Source organism: Lepidochelys kempii, chromosome 14 (genome assembly GCF_965140265.1).
Source record: "Lepidochelys kempii isolate rLepKem1 chromosome 14, rLepKem1.hap2, whole genome shotgun sequence".
NCBI lineage: Eukaryota > Metazoa > Chordata > Testudines > Cheloniidae > Lepidochelys > Lepidochelys kempii.
Window position 1 is genome coordinate 42571491 of NC_133269.1, and position 12249 is coordinate 42583739.

Here is a 12249-nt window from a genome sequence, read left to right on the forward strand (position 1 = left end):
GGGTGCCCTGCAGCAAACCTAGGCTTTGCAATGTCTAATCCGGCCCATCAGATGGTGCTAGGCCAGAGGAAAAAATAAAAACAAAACAATATAGACTAGAAAGTAGCTGGAAAAGCAGCAGTTTGTCCTGCAAAAGTTTCCACAGGAAACAAAAAAAAACCCCGTTCAAACATTTTTAAACATCCTAACAGAACAATTTAAGTGCAAAACTTTCTTTGCCTGCTTACATGTTTTTATTCGTTCCCCATTTCTTCCACCTTCGAGACCGTGAGTGAGAAAGGGTTTGTAGGAGGGTCGTTTAAGGAATACTTTGTGTTACGTTAACATTTAAAAGTGAAAGTATTACTTTCAGAAAGTAATATTAAGTATTAATTAATTAATTAATTAATATTCATATTAATTTGCCACATGGAAAACATTTACTGTTTTCCATGTGGCAAAAGTTGGAAGGCAGCCAGAAAATGGAGAGAAGAAACAAAAAAAAAACAGCACAATTTCAAAACATTTACAAAATTCTGAAGACCACTGGGGCTTCCCCCCCCTGAAATTGTGTTGGGGGGGGAAAAAAACAAAAACCCTTCAGAAAACTAAAATATGAAGTCACTGAAAACGAAGTTTCTGGAAAAAAAAGTTAATGGTCAACTAAATTCTGTTTTCTGACAAACTTTTCATTAGAAAAATTTCAGTTGTCTCTAAGTTAGAATGAAGGAAGAGAGACTGAATAAAACAAGAGGGTCCTTCTAGCCTTAAACTCCATGACTATGAGCAAATTACAACAGAATGAAAAAAATACAAGGGTTTTTGTTTGTTTGGTTGGTTGGTTTTTCACACTGTTCGCTTATAGGACTGACAAAGTCATAGCAAACTTTATAAAACAAAAGAAGTAAACAGCAAATCATTAAAGAGGGGAACAGCAAACACTCCATGGCATCACACGATTAATTTTTCGTTAGTTGTGAGGCTTTATACATTTCAGTTATTTAGATTCCGCCGCCATGGCTTGAGCAGATGATGTAGCTGGAAAATACCCAGCCCCCCTCAAACTAGGGGAAAATACACATCTTGTCCTCCACAAAAGTACTTGTAACTTGGCTGGCAAGTGAGTCCAAGGGGATTTAAATCCTTAAGCAACATTTGCAAGTGAACCTTAAAGCATCTAAAGACTCTTCAGTCTTAGAGTTTTATGCACATATTGATCTTTGCCCTTATCTAAGTTTCTTTAGCAAGGTCAGGAAACCCACCTGCTTACCCTGAATCAGATTTTGCAGTTTGTTTTGCTCACTGATTAAAAACTTGATCACGGGGAAAGTCAAGTGCAATCAAAAGGGTTCTACAGACCTCAGCTTCTCTGCCTCGAACTCACCTTGAAAGATAACTCTGTTAGATTAAAAGGCATCCGCTCTGCCTATGAGTTTGTAAGCAAATTCCTGTGGGTGGGATACGAGGGTGACAGCGACCCACAATTCCTATTGCTAGTACAGACCTATTGCCTTCTCACAAAGTGAACACTTCTCCTGGACAGCTCCACAACTTCTTCACAGGGTGCCGGCAACTCCATAACTTTGCTGCTCGCACACCTAGCTAGTTATCAACTTCTTCTGGCCTGCACGCATGCCTGGCCTTCCCTTTCCAGTCTCAATGAGCCCAGCAAGGCCTTAACACTCTCAAACATACAGACATTTCGATTTCCACTTGAACCTGCCTCCATTTCTGGCCCTCCTTAATTATCTTCTTGGCTCCACAATGGAGACTCTCCGTCAAAGATGCAGCTCCCACGTTTTGATCTGGGAGACAACACAACACAGTGGACCCTATGCAGGAGGCATCACTAGACGCCTCAACAAAGGGCCCGTTGGGGAGTTCAGATCCCGGTCCCATTTCGCCTTAACTCCCAGCTTTGTTTCTCGGTGTTGGGAGACCGCGGGAGCGAACAGAGCCTGGTTCTGCAACCGCCGAAGAAAACCCACAGCCCGGCGGCTTGTGTCTTGCCGCAGCTTCCTTCCTTAGGGAGGGTGATTTTCTTAGCCGGTTGCTGTTTAAGCTTGTCCTCAGGCAGCGCTGCCTTCCTGCTCGGCCAGCACAGCAGAGCTGCGGGTACGTCCACACTGCAATCATAGGGTTTGGTGGCCATTAATGTAGACGTAAAACATACACAGGCTAATTTCAATCTAGCTAGGGTTGGAGCAATGATGCCACAGAAGCACGGGCTGGAACCCAGGGTAAAGACCTGGGCGACTAGCCCAGTGCTGCTGCCCCTTCATTGCTTTTATCACATACCCCTACTGCAGTGTAGATGCACCCACAACAGCAGGGGGAGGCGGGAAGGGGTTTTAATCCATGTCTGCAGTATGGGGACATGTCAGCAGACTACGCTGGCATAACCCCAAAGCAGACACATCCTACCGTGGGGGAAGGGGTTTCCCCATCACTGCAGGAACACTGCCTTCCCAGTGACGGTAGCGAGGGCAACTGAGCTGCGTCTACACTGGGGGTTACGTCGGCCTAGCTACAGCATTCCGGAGCGAGTTTTAAGTTTTAAGCGTAGACCAGGTCTCAGTTACGCAACCAGGACTAAGAGGGCTATACAGGGGCCACAATAAAGAGCAAGTTAGAAAAAAGGATTATTTACCAAAAAAAAAAAAAAATCTGTCAAGCTCAATTGAGGATCTTATTGGAGCGATGTTTGGAGAGAGTCAGGCAGCCAGGCCTTGAGGGGTTTCCCCAGTCTTCGCCCTTCAGTCGCCCGGCATCGCGTCCTCCCTTCGCATCCCGTCGGGCTCGCTGCAGATCCAGTAGCGCTTCGTGGAGCACCACGACGAGGTGGCAAAGCCGTCGCTCAGGTACGTGCAGTCACCTCCTCCTCTTGCCGTAAACCTGCGACGGAGACGCCCGGGTGATTAGAGTCGGGCCGGGGCCAGGTATGGGCCCCGACAGAGGGGCCCGTCCAGTGAAACCCCTCAGGATCGCCCCCTTCCTGCATCACTCATTCCACTCGAACTCTTCCCGGCAAGAGGGGTGGGGAGGAAGAGACTAACAGGTTGATCTCCAGCAGGGTTAAGGAATGGTCGTCCATCCACACTGGCAATGCAAGACACCTAACTCTTTTAACATAGCCGGGTTACAAGCATGGTTATTTCTGCAGCCCGGCTACGACCTCAGTGATTATCCTGCCAGATTCTTCACCAGCAGCCATTCTGCACTTGGCATTGACTCAGCATGGGCACCGGAGACTCTCTTCCCACTTTCTTCCCCTCTAGGGAGGAGGTGGAAGGGCTAAGGTCCAGATTGTGAAAGGTATTTAGGCACTGCTCCTCTGCACAGCAGTGCAAGGCCTAAGTGATTTACATGCCTAAGGCACTTTTGAAACTGAGACTTATGTTCCTAAGTTATTTAGGCTTTGAAATTCTGAGTAACGCTTAAGTACCTTTAAAATCTGGGCTTAAATCCTTACTGAACTTTTCAGGAAATACCATGGGTCTCTCATTTCCACCTAAGCTGCCCGTTAGAGGGGAAAGGCATGCAGCCCGCTGATCTGCTAGGTCAGCAATGGGGATGAACCCCAAAAGCTGGGGGGAAATGTCACAAAGGAGAAAAGTAATCAGCGTGATTTTGGAAGTAACAAATTTTTTTAAGGTTTCAGAGTAACAGCCGTGTTAGTCTGTATTCGCAAAAAGAAAAGGAGGACTTGTGGCACCTTAGAGACTAACCAATTTATTTGAGCATGAGCTTTCGTGAGCTACAGCTCACTTCATCAGATGCATATCGTGGAAACTGCAGCAGACTTTATATATACACAGAGAATATGAACCAATACCTCCTCCCACCCCACTGTCCTGCTGGTAATAGCTTATCTAAAGTGATCATCAGGTGGGCACCTGATGATCACTTTAGATAAGCTATTACCAGCAGGACAGTGGGGTGGGAGGAGGTATTGGTTCATATTCTCTGTGTATATATAAAGTCTGCTGCAGTTTCCACGATATGCATCTGATGAAGTGAGCTGTAGCTCACGAAAGCTCATGCTCTAATAAATTGGTTAGTCTCTAAGGTGCCACAAGTACTCCTTTTCTTTTTGCAAATTTTTTTAATCTGCCCGAGTTCAGCCCTTTTCCCATTTGGAACCCAACAAAGTGACTAGCTTGAAAAGGACTCACAGATTGTTGAACTGTTCGCCATTCACCCATTGCCAGGTCTGTGCCAATACTCGCTTTAGGCCAATCCAGAACTCAGAGATGCCTTTATATTGCATAATGAACTGCTTTAAAAAAAAACCCAAAAAACATTATTCATTATCGTCTGTAATGCTGTTGAAATGGTTAAGCTATTTTCAGTCACTGTTTCAAGGGGACCTGCTGCCTAAAACAAATCGCTTTCATAGAGTAGATGGTCCCTGAATCTGCAGAGAGCCTCATACATTACCGGTGAACTGCACAGTTCAGCACCACTTGTGTTAACTCTGAAACCTAATGGTGTCCAACTCAATGTTAACTATTTTGCTGCTAATTGTTTTAATAGCAACATTCAGCTAAGATGCTTACTCACTGCTGTTGGGCACAGTGGCAGGTATCTAGTGGGGTATTGGTGAGGATGTCTGATGGGGAAGTGGGGCAGATATAACTTGTCTGCAAGACTCAGACTTTAAGGCCAGAAGGGACCATCATGATCTTCTAGACCTCCAGAACCTCACCCACCCACTCCTGTAACAGACCCCTAACCCCTGGCTGAGTCACTGAAGTCCTCAAATCATGATTTAAAGACTTCAAGTTACAGAGAATCCACAATTTACTCTAGCTTAAAGCTACAAGTGGCCCATGCCCCATGCTGCAGAAAAAGGTGAACTTTCCCACAGGGTTCCCCTTATCGGAGTATCTGAACACCTCACAATCTTTAGTAATAATCATAATGATAATTAATCATACCTAGCTTGTACCTGGCGCTTTTCATAAAATAGATCTCCTAGCACATTACAAAGGAGGGCAGAATCATTAGTGCCATTTCACAGAGGGGGAAACTGAGGCTGTCTGGTTGAGGCACTGGGATGCAGGCACAAGCGCAATGGTTTCTGTGTTACATCTTCCTGTTTTACAAGCTTTTGGGGCACACGGAGATCTCTGTCAGGCCTGGGTAAGACGCTCCCGGCGTCACAGCGACCTCGGCCACCTGCATTTTGCTGTGAGGCTGGGAGAACCTTCTCCAGCCCTGAAGAAGAGCTCTGTGTAGCTCAGAAGCTCATCTCTCTCCCCAGCAGAAGTTGATCCAGTAAAAGATTTCACCTCACCCACCTTGTATATCCTGGGACTGACACGGCTACAACACCACTGCTCAAATTCTGCACCGTCACATATGGGTGACTCATGTTTCCCTGTGTCTGGCTGTTCCCTGGGTGACTCTGACTCAGTGGGGATGACTGAGGAAGGCGGTAGGATGAGCACAGGATAAATACGGAGACAGTCGGCCAGGCCATGTGGTGCCAGACCCAGCCTGGTGCCTGCTTGAAACTCAGGGCATGTCTACACAGCAACTAGACACCTGGGGCTGGCCTGTGCCACCTGATTGAGGCTTTCAGGGCTGCACCATTGCTGTGTAGGCACCTGGGCTAAGCCTGGAGGCCAGGCTCCCGGACCCTACAGGTGGGAGGGTCCCAGAGCCCAAGCCCAGAAGTCGACACGGCAATGAACCAGCCCCACCGCCCAAGCCACGAGATCCCAAGTCAGCCGGCAGGAGCCAGCCACACGGTTTTCTTTGCTGTGTAGACGTACCCTCACTGTCCTCTAGGCCAGTGGCTCTCAATCTTCCCAGACGACTGTACCCCTTTCAGGAGTCTGCTTTGTCTTCCGTATGCCCCAGTTTCACTTCACCTAAAAATTACTTGCTTATAAAATCAGACATAAAAATACAAAAGCGTCACAGCCCAACGTTACTGAAAAATTGCTGACGTTCTCATTTTTTACCATAGAATTATAAAATAAATTGATTGGAATAGAAACATTGTACTTATATTTCAGTGTTTAGTACGTAGCGCAGTAAAAACAAGTCATGGCCTGTATGAAATTTTAGTTTGTTGTAAAGCTAGGCAAATACCTCGATGAGTTGACGTCCCCCCGGAAGACCTCTGCGTACCCCCAGGGGTACATACATGTACCCCTGGTTGAAAACCACTGCTCTAGGCAAGCACCGGTAATCCCGTGGGCTGTGGTACAAGAATTTACAGACTAGACTAGAGGGAGGGATTACTGGGGCCCCAGGGCAGTATGGATAGACACAGCAATACCCTGAAAACACCTCCACTGTCAGGAGAGAAAACAGATGCAGCAGCCCATGCTCCTCTCCTCAAGAAGCAGAAGAGATCAAGCAAAACCAGGGCTATGCTCCTCCCTCAAGTGGGTGGAACCGGGCACCCTGTTTTTTATTTATTACAGCTGGGGAAGAGGGGAATTCCAGGCCCCTCTCTCATGCCCAGTGGCCTGGAAATGTGCCCAGGGCGGATCTGCTCTAGGAATTTTTGGGGGGTGCGGTTCTCTGACCTGCGTCATTCAGGCAGGCAAACTAGATGGCCACAAACAGTCTAGTTATTATGGAGACACACACCCATTGGCAGCGGGTGATACAAACTACTTCCTAGACAGCAGCACGCAGGGGAGCAGTTACTGGCTGGCGGGTCCATCCTTGGCTTTGAGCAGGGAGTGCGGTCTAATGGTTAGCGTAGTGGGTTCATCCGGGGATCTGGCCCATGGATGCCTATAGAGCTACCGCTGATTTAACCCCAAGGTGTTTGGGAGGGAATACACAGCAGCTGTCTAAATACATAAGAGACCAGCTGGGGCCCCTCCCAGCCCTGTGGTTTCCCGCCCGTCATGCTGATCACTGTTAATTTGCTACACTCTGTTCTCTTTTCAGAGTAGCAGCCGTGTTAGTCTGTATTCGCAAAAAGAACAGGAGGACGTGTGGCACCTTAGAGACGAACCAATTCATTTGAGCATGAGCTTTCGTGAGCGACAGCTCTGTTCTCTGCTACTCGATACAACGGCCCTACCCTGTGTCCAGTCAGGGGACAGTACGCTAATGATAGCCAATCACCACTCTTCTTCCAGACTAAATCGCGGGCTTTTGGTCATCTAGCTATCTAGGGGCTTGTGTTGCCTGGCTTGGAATATGGGGAGTTCAGAGCACTCCTTGTGCTCAGAGAGGGGGAGATGGCTGGGGGGGGAGGGTCATCTGCAGGGGATGCGGCACAGAAAGTGGGGGGTCTTCAAGCAGGTAAGTTGTGAACTTCCTTTGTAGCAGTGCCTTGCGGGGGCCTTGCCCTCCAGAATGGCTGGTCTGTGTTCAGGGAGGAGAAGCAAACAGTTCTGGAAGTGCTGGGCGGAGGGATGAGTCTCAGAGCTCCTAGGGGGTGCGGGTGCTGCTGTCTTTGATAATACATCCCCCAGGCTTTTCCTTGGCCTCTAAGCCTCAGTGAAAGGCGATCTCTAAACGCAGGATTTCTCATTCAGTTCATGGGCGCTTCCCTGCTGGCCAGCAAAGCAGCTTCTTAGTGAGGACTGGAACTAGAAGAAAACTTTTGGAGCTGCAGGGGGCACTGGGAATCAGGACTCCTGGGTTCTGTCCCTGGCTCTGGGCAGGAGGGGGAGGCAAGCAGAAGACCTGGAAAACCGTCAGGTCTGAAAAACGCTGCCCCAGCGGTGGCTTGGATTCAGGAAGCCCTTGTGGTGTGGAACTACCCCCAGAGGGCAGCCAGATCTGTGTTTAGTGGTGTCTGCTGGGAGCCCAGCTCTGCACAGCTGATCAGAAGACGGGGACCCAAGTGAGCAGAGTTACTCATGTGGCCTGGTGTTTACAGGGCTGGGAGCTCGTACAGCTGCAAATCACCCTGAAAATGGGTAAAACTGAAAGGTAGCTGCTCTCTATCCCTCCCGCCCCCGCCAACGTGGTTTCTCTGACTCGTTTTGCCTTTTCCTTTGAGCACGTGTCTCAGTTTCACCTGTCCTTGGCCACTGTTGGAGAGGGGAGTTGTAGAGAAGCTAGTGTGTGATGATCTGTCCAGCCCTGCAAATCCAGGGACAATCCACTGGATATCCGTGGATGTGGTTGTTTACTATCTTTGCGGATCAGCTGTGGATCTGGATTTTTCTATCCGTGCAAGCCTTTGACAGGGAGATTGGGTGCTGCTGTGGACACCTATAAAAGGTGTCAGAATAGCAGCCGTGTTCGTCTGTATTCGCAAAAAGAAAAGGAGGACTTGTGGCACCGTAGAGACTAACAAAAGACTTTAAAAGGTGGAGTGCGGATCGCGGGTCGGATACAAGTTAATTACGATGCGAATCCAAATGTTTGTATCCGCTCAGGGCTCTAATGATCTGTCTCTATTTCAAGCTAGTCCAGTGTCCCTCTGAACAGCCTGCTGGTCTCCAAAGCCTGGTTCTCTTCCAGCCTGCGTGTGGGGGGATCCGTCCGGGTTTGTTTTACAATCCGGCCTATTGCAATTGTCCCTCTTCTCTTCCTTCTCCCAGCTCAGCGGTAGCCGGTCCTGTAACCGGGGACCTAGATCCAGCCATTGGGGTTGGATTCCCCATCTTTAAAATGAGATCTTCCTCTGTCTAGATTATAAGCACTTTGGGACAGGTACTGTGTGTGCGTGTCCCCCATCACTATGGGGCCCTGACTAGACCTGTATGTTCCCTTGTAATATTTGCTGTCATAAGTAAGGTTACGAGTTTGTCACAGAGGTCACAGATGCTGTGATTTTTATTTATTTTTTTTTATGAGCCCTCCATGACTTCTTGAACATTCCAGTAATTCAACCCCAGGCAGTGGGGTTTGGACATCCATCATTTATTGTTTATTGCCTGCATCCTGTCTGTGACTTTTAATAAAGATACCCATGACAGAATCGTAGCCTTAATCATACGTAAATGTGATTTTAATTGTTTTAAAGCTGTTTTATTATTGTGTTTATCTCTGTGCTTCTCTCCCCTGTCCGTCTTGTCTGTGAAAAAGTTTCTATGTAGATTGGCCTAGGGTACAGATGTGGGAACCTGCATGAAAACACCCTAAGCTTATTTTTACCAGCTTAGGTTAAAACTTCCCCAAGGTACAAACTATTTTACCTTTTGCCCTTGGACTTTATTGCTGCCACCACCAAGCGTCTAACAGATATATAACAGGGAAAGAGCCCACTTGGAAACGTCTTTCCCCGCAAAATCCTCCCCAAACTCTACACCCCCTTTCCTGGGGAAGGCTTGATAAAAATCCTAACCCATTTGCATCAGTGAACACAGACCCAAACCCTTGGATCTTAAGAACAATGAAAAAGCAATCAGGTTCTTAAAAGAAGAATTTTAATAGAAGAAAAAGTAAAAGAATCACCTCTGTAAAATCAGGATGGTAAATACCTTACAGGGTAATCAGATTCAAAACACAGAGAATCCCTCTAGGCAAAACCTTAAGTTACAAAAAGACACAAAAACAGGAATCTACATTCCATTCAGCACAGCTTATTTTACCAGCCATTTCAACAAAACTGAATCTAAGGCATCTCTAGCTAGATTACTTACTAAGTTCTAAGACTCCATTCCTTTCAGTTCCCGGCAAAAGCATCACACAGACAGAGAGAGCCTTTGTTTCTCCCCCCATTCCAGCTTTGAAAGTATCTTGTCTCCTCATTGGTCATTGTGGTCAGGTGCCAGTGAGGTTATCCTAGCTTCTTAACTCTTTACAGGTGAAAGGGTTTTTCCTCTGGCCCGGAGGGATTTTAAAGGTGTTTACCCTTCCCGTTATATTTATGACAAAAGCGGTTTTATTATTGTATTTATCTCTGTGCCTCTCTTCCCTGTCCCTCTTGTCTGTGAAAAAGTGTCTATGTAGATTGGCAAAGAGTCCTGTGGCACCGTATGGACTAACAGACGTATTGGAGCATAAGCTTTTTCGTGGGTGAATACCCACTTCCTCAGATGCATGCATGCTTATGCTCCAAGATGTCTGTTAGTCTATAAGGGGCCACAGGACAATTGCCGCTTTTACAGATCCAGACTAACACGGCTACCCCTCTGATCTCTGTAGGTTGTAAGCTATGCAGCCAAGAGAGTGTGTCTCATTTATCTTTGCACCGGGGGGGGGGCACTGATCTCTGCTGAAGACTTGGTGTGACTGCAACACATGTAATAATAAATCACAGCTGTCTGAATTTTTTTAACCCATGGGGAACCTTCCAGGCTTCTTCAGAAGCTCCAACGTGCTGTGGAGTGAGCATTGGCTTTAGCTCTCCGGGGTCTCAAATGCAAACCTCTCCCCTAGGTTCGCTCTGCAACCCCCCCCCCCACCCCCAGGGCAGAATATTGGACTAGCCTTGCTGGGCTCGTGTCCTAACGCCCAATATCTTTCATCACCATTTAGCAGAAGGAGAGCAAATGTCTCCTGGCCGCTAGGTGTCAATATTACACGCTTTTAGTCTGTGAGTCTGCTCTGGCTGCTGTTGGAAAGCAAGTCCTAACAGCGGGGTGTACAGTGCCTTAAACTTAGTTCACACCCTCCATCCGCAGCGTTAGAAGCCCAGGGCTGCCCTAGCACGAGCATGCCCCACTGCCATTCCCTCTATGGGGAGCCTCACGCCAGGACCAAATGCAGTTTGTGTTATAGCATGTCCTTACAAGAGCGCCCCCTTGTGAGGCCCTCAGCCTCAGCGGCCCAGCTGGGCTTCTCCCCCCATCCTCCACCACTGACTGGGTTGCAGAGACCTCGCTCTCTAGCTGGGCCACTTACCGAACTTCTCCCCTTTCTGGGGCACTCCACGCCCAAAGCAGCCAGAAGTAACAGAAATTTAACTTCTTCTGTGGGAAATCGAGTTCAGCCTCAGATCTGCTCTCTCTGCCTGCAGGTGAGCAAGGCTCTTCCTTTTAATCATCTCCCTCTGGCTGTCTCAGTTTGGATTGAGTGGGCCTTCATTAGCCTTTTTCTACCTCTTCTGCCCCAGTGCAGTCCCCGGAGGCTAGGAAATCCGCATCAAACTTATTACACTGCAGGGATTCAAATAACCACTGGCGTAAATCTATCCATCAATTAATTAGCTCAGTTGATGCGTTAATCTTTTGCACCACGCTGCTGACCTCAGTAGGGTCACACTGGGGATGGGGATGGTCCCAGATCAGTCGTGTGTTTCTCTTACACCCACATCTGGGGGAGCTGGACTGCCAGGAAGCTGGTGAAGAGAAGAGAGACAGAAAGCCCTGGGACTGATGGATCAGGGTATCTGGCTTCTGTGCATGGCTGCCAGATGATCGTCCGACATCAGCACATCTCTCTGTGGATCCCAGTGTTGGAGCCCCCCAAGCAAGGGAGCAAACCCCACTGCAGACAGACTGAGCTGGGGCCTACATCCAGGCAGGAAACTGCAGCACTGTCTTTCCCCTACCAGCTGTTCTTTACACAGGAAGGGTGGGCTGCACCCAGAGTTAAGCAACCAGAGAACACCGGCCAATCAGCGCTGGCTCGAAGGCGAGCAGATGGAAAACGGGCTTCCCACACATCAGCAAAGGCTGACCTGCAGGAAGCTGGCTTTATCTCAGCTGCCGTGTGACAGTGCGTGGTAATGCAGATATGATCAATCTGATGAAGGGTGTGAAACAGCTGCCATATGAGCAGAGGGTAAAAAGCCTGGGGCTGGAAAAGAGACGACTAAGATGGGAGAGGATGGAAGTCTATAAGATCATGAGCAGTGTGGAGAAAGTCAATGAGGAAGCGTTATTTACCCTTTCACATAAGAACCAGAGCTCTCCCAATGAAATTAATAGGCAGCAGATTTAAAACAAACAAAAGGAAGTATTTTTACACACAGGAAACAGTCAACCTGTGGAACTCCTTGCCAGAGGATGTTGTGAAGGCCAAAAGTATAACTGAGTTCAAAAAGAACTAGATAAGTTCATGGAAGATAGGTCCATCCATGTCTATTAGCCAGGACGGTCAGGGATGCAACCCCATGCTCTGGATGTCGGGTGTGGAAGGAGAATCAGATTCATAGTGAAATGTGCAGTGGTGATGTTAAGTGTATTTGCCAGAGGGAAGCTGTCCTGATCTAAATGGCATTAACAGATCCCCTATTTGATTAAGGGAAACACAGGACTAAGGTTCGGGCTTAGGGTAAAGTTCTCAAAGGTGGAGGGCCTGCAAAAACGCCACCCTCCACTCTGTCAGTGCTGGGACGCTTTAGAAATACACAAGAGAAACAGCGCCCCCCATGGGGCATGTGCACGCACA

General features: G+C 48.0%; 1 protein-coding gene across 1 annotated transcript in view; it reads right to left on the reverse strand.

Annotated features, from left to right (window-relative positions):
• LOC140898353 (C-type lectin domain family 2 member D-like) overlaps positions 1 to 12249 on the reverse strand; it is a 125188-nt gene that overhangs the window by 56813 nt on the left and 56126 nt on the right. The gene's annotated exons all lie outside the window — the stretch shown is intronic.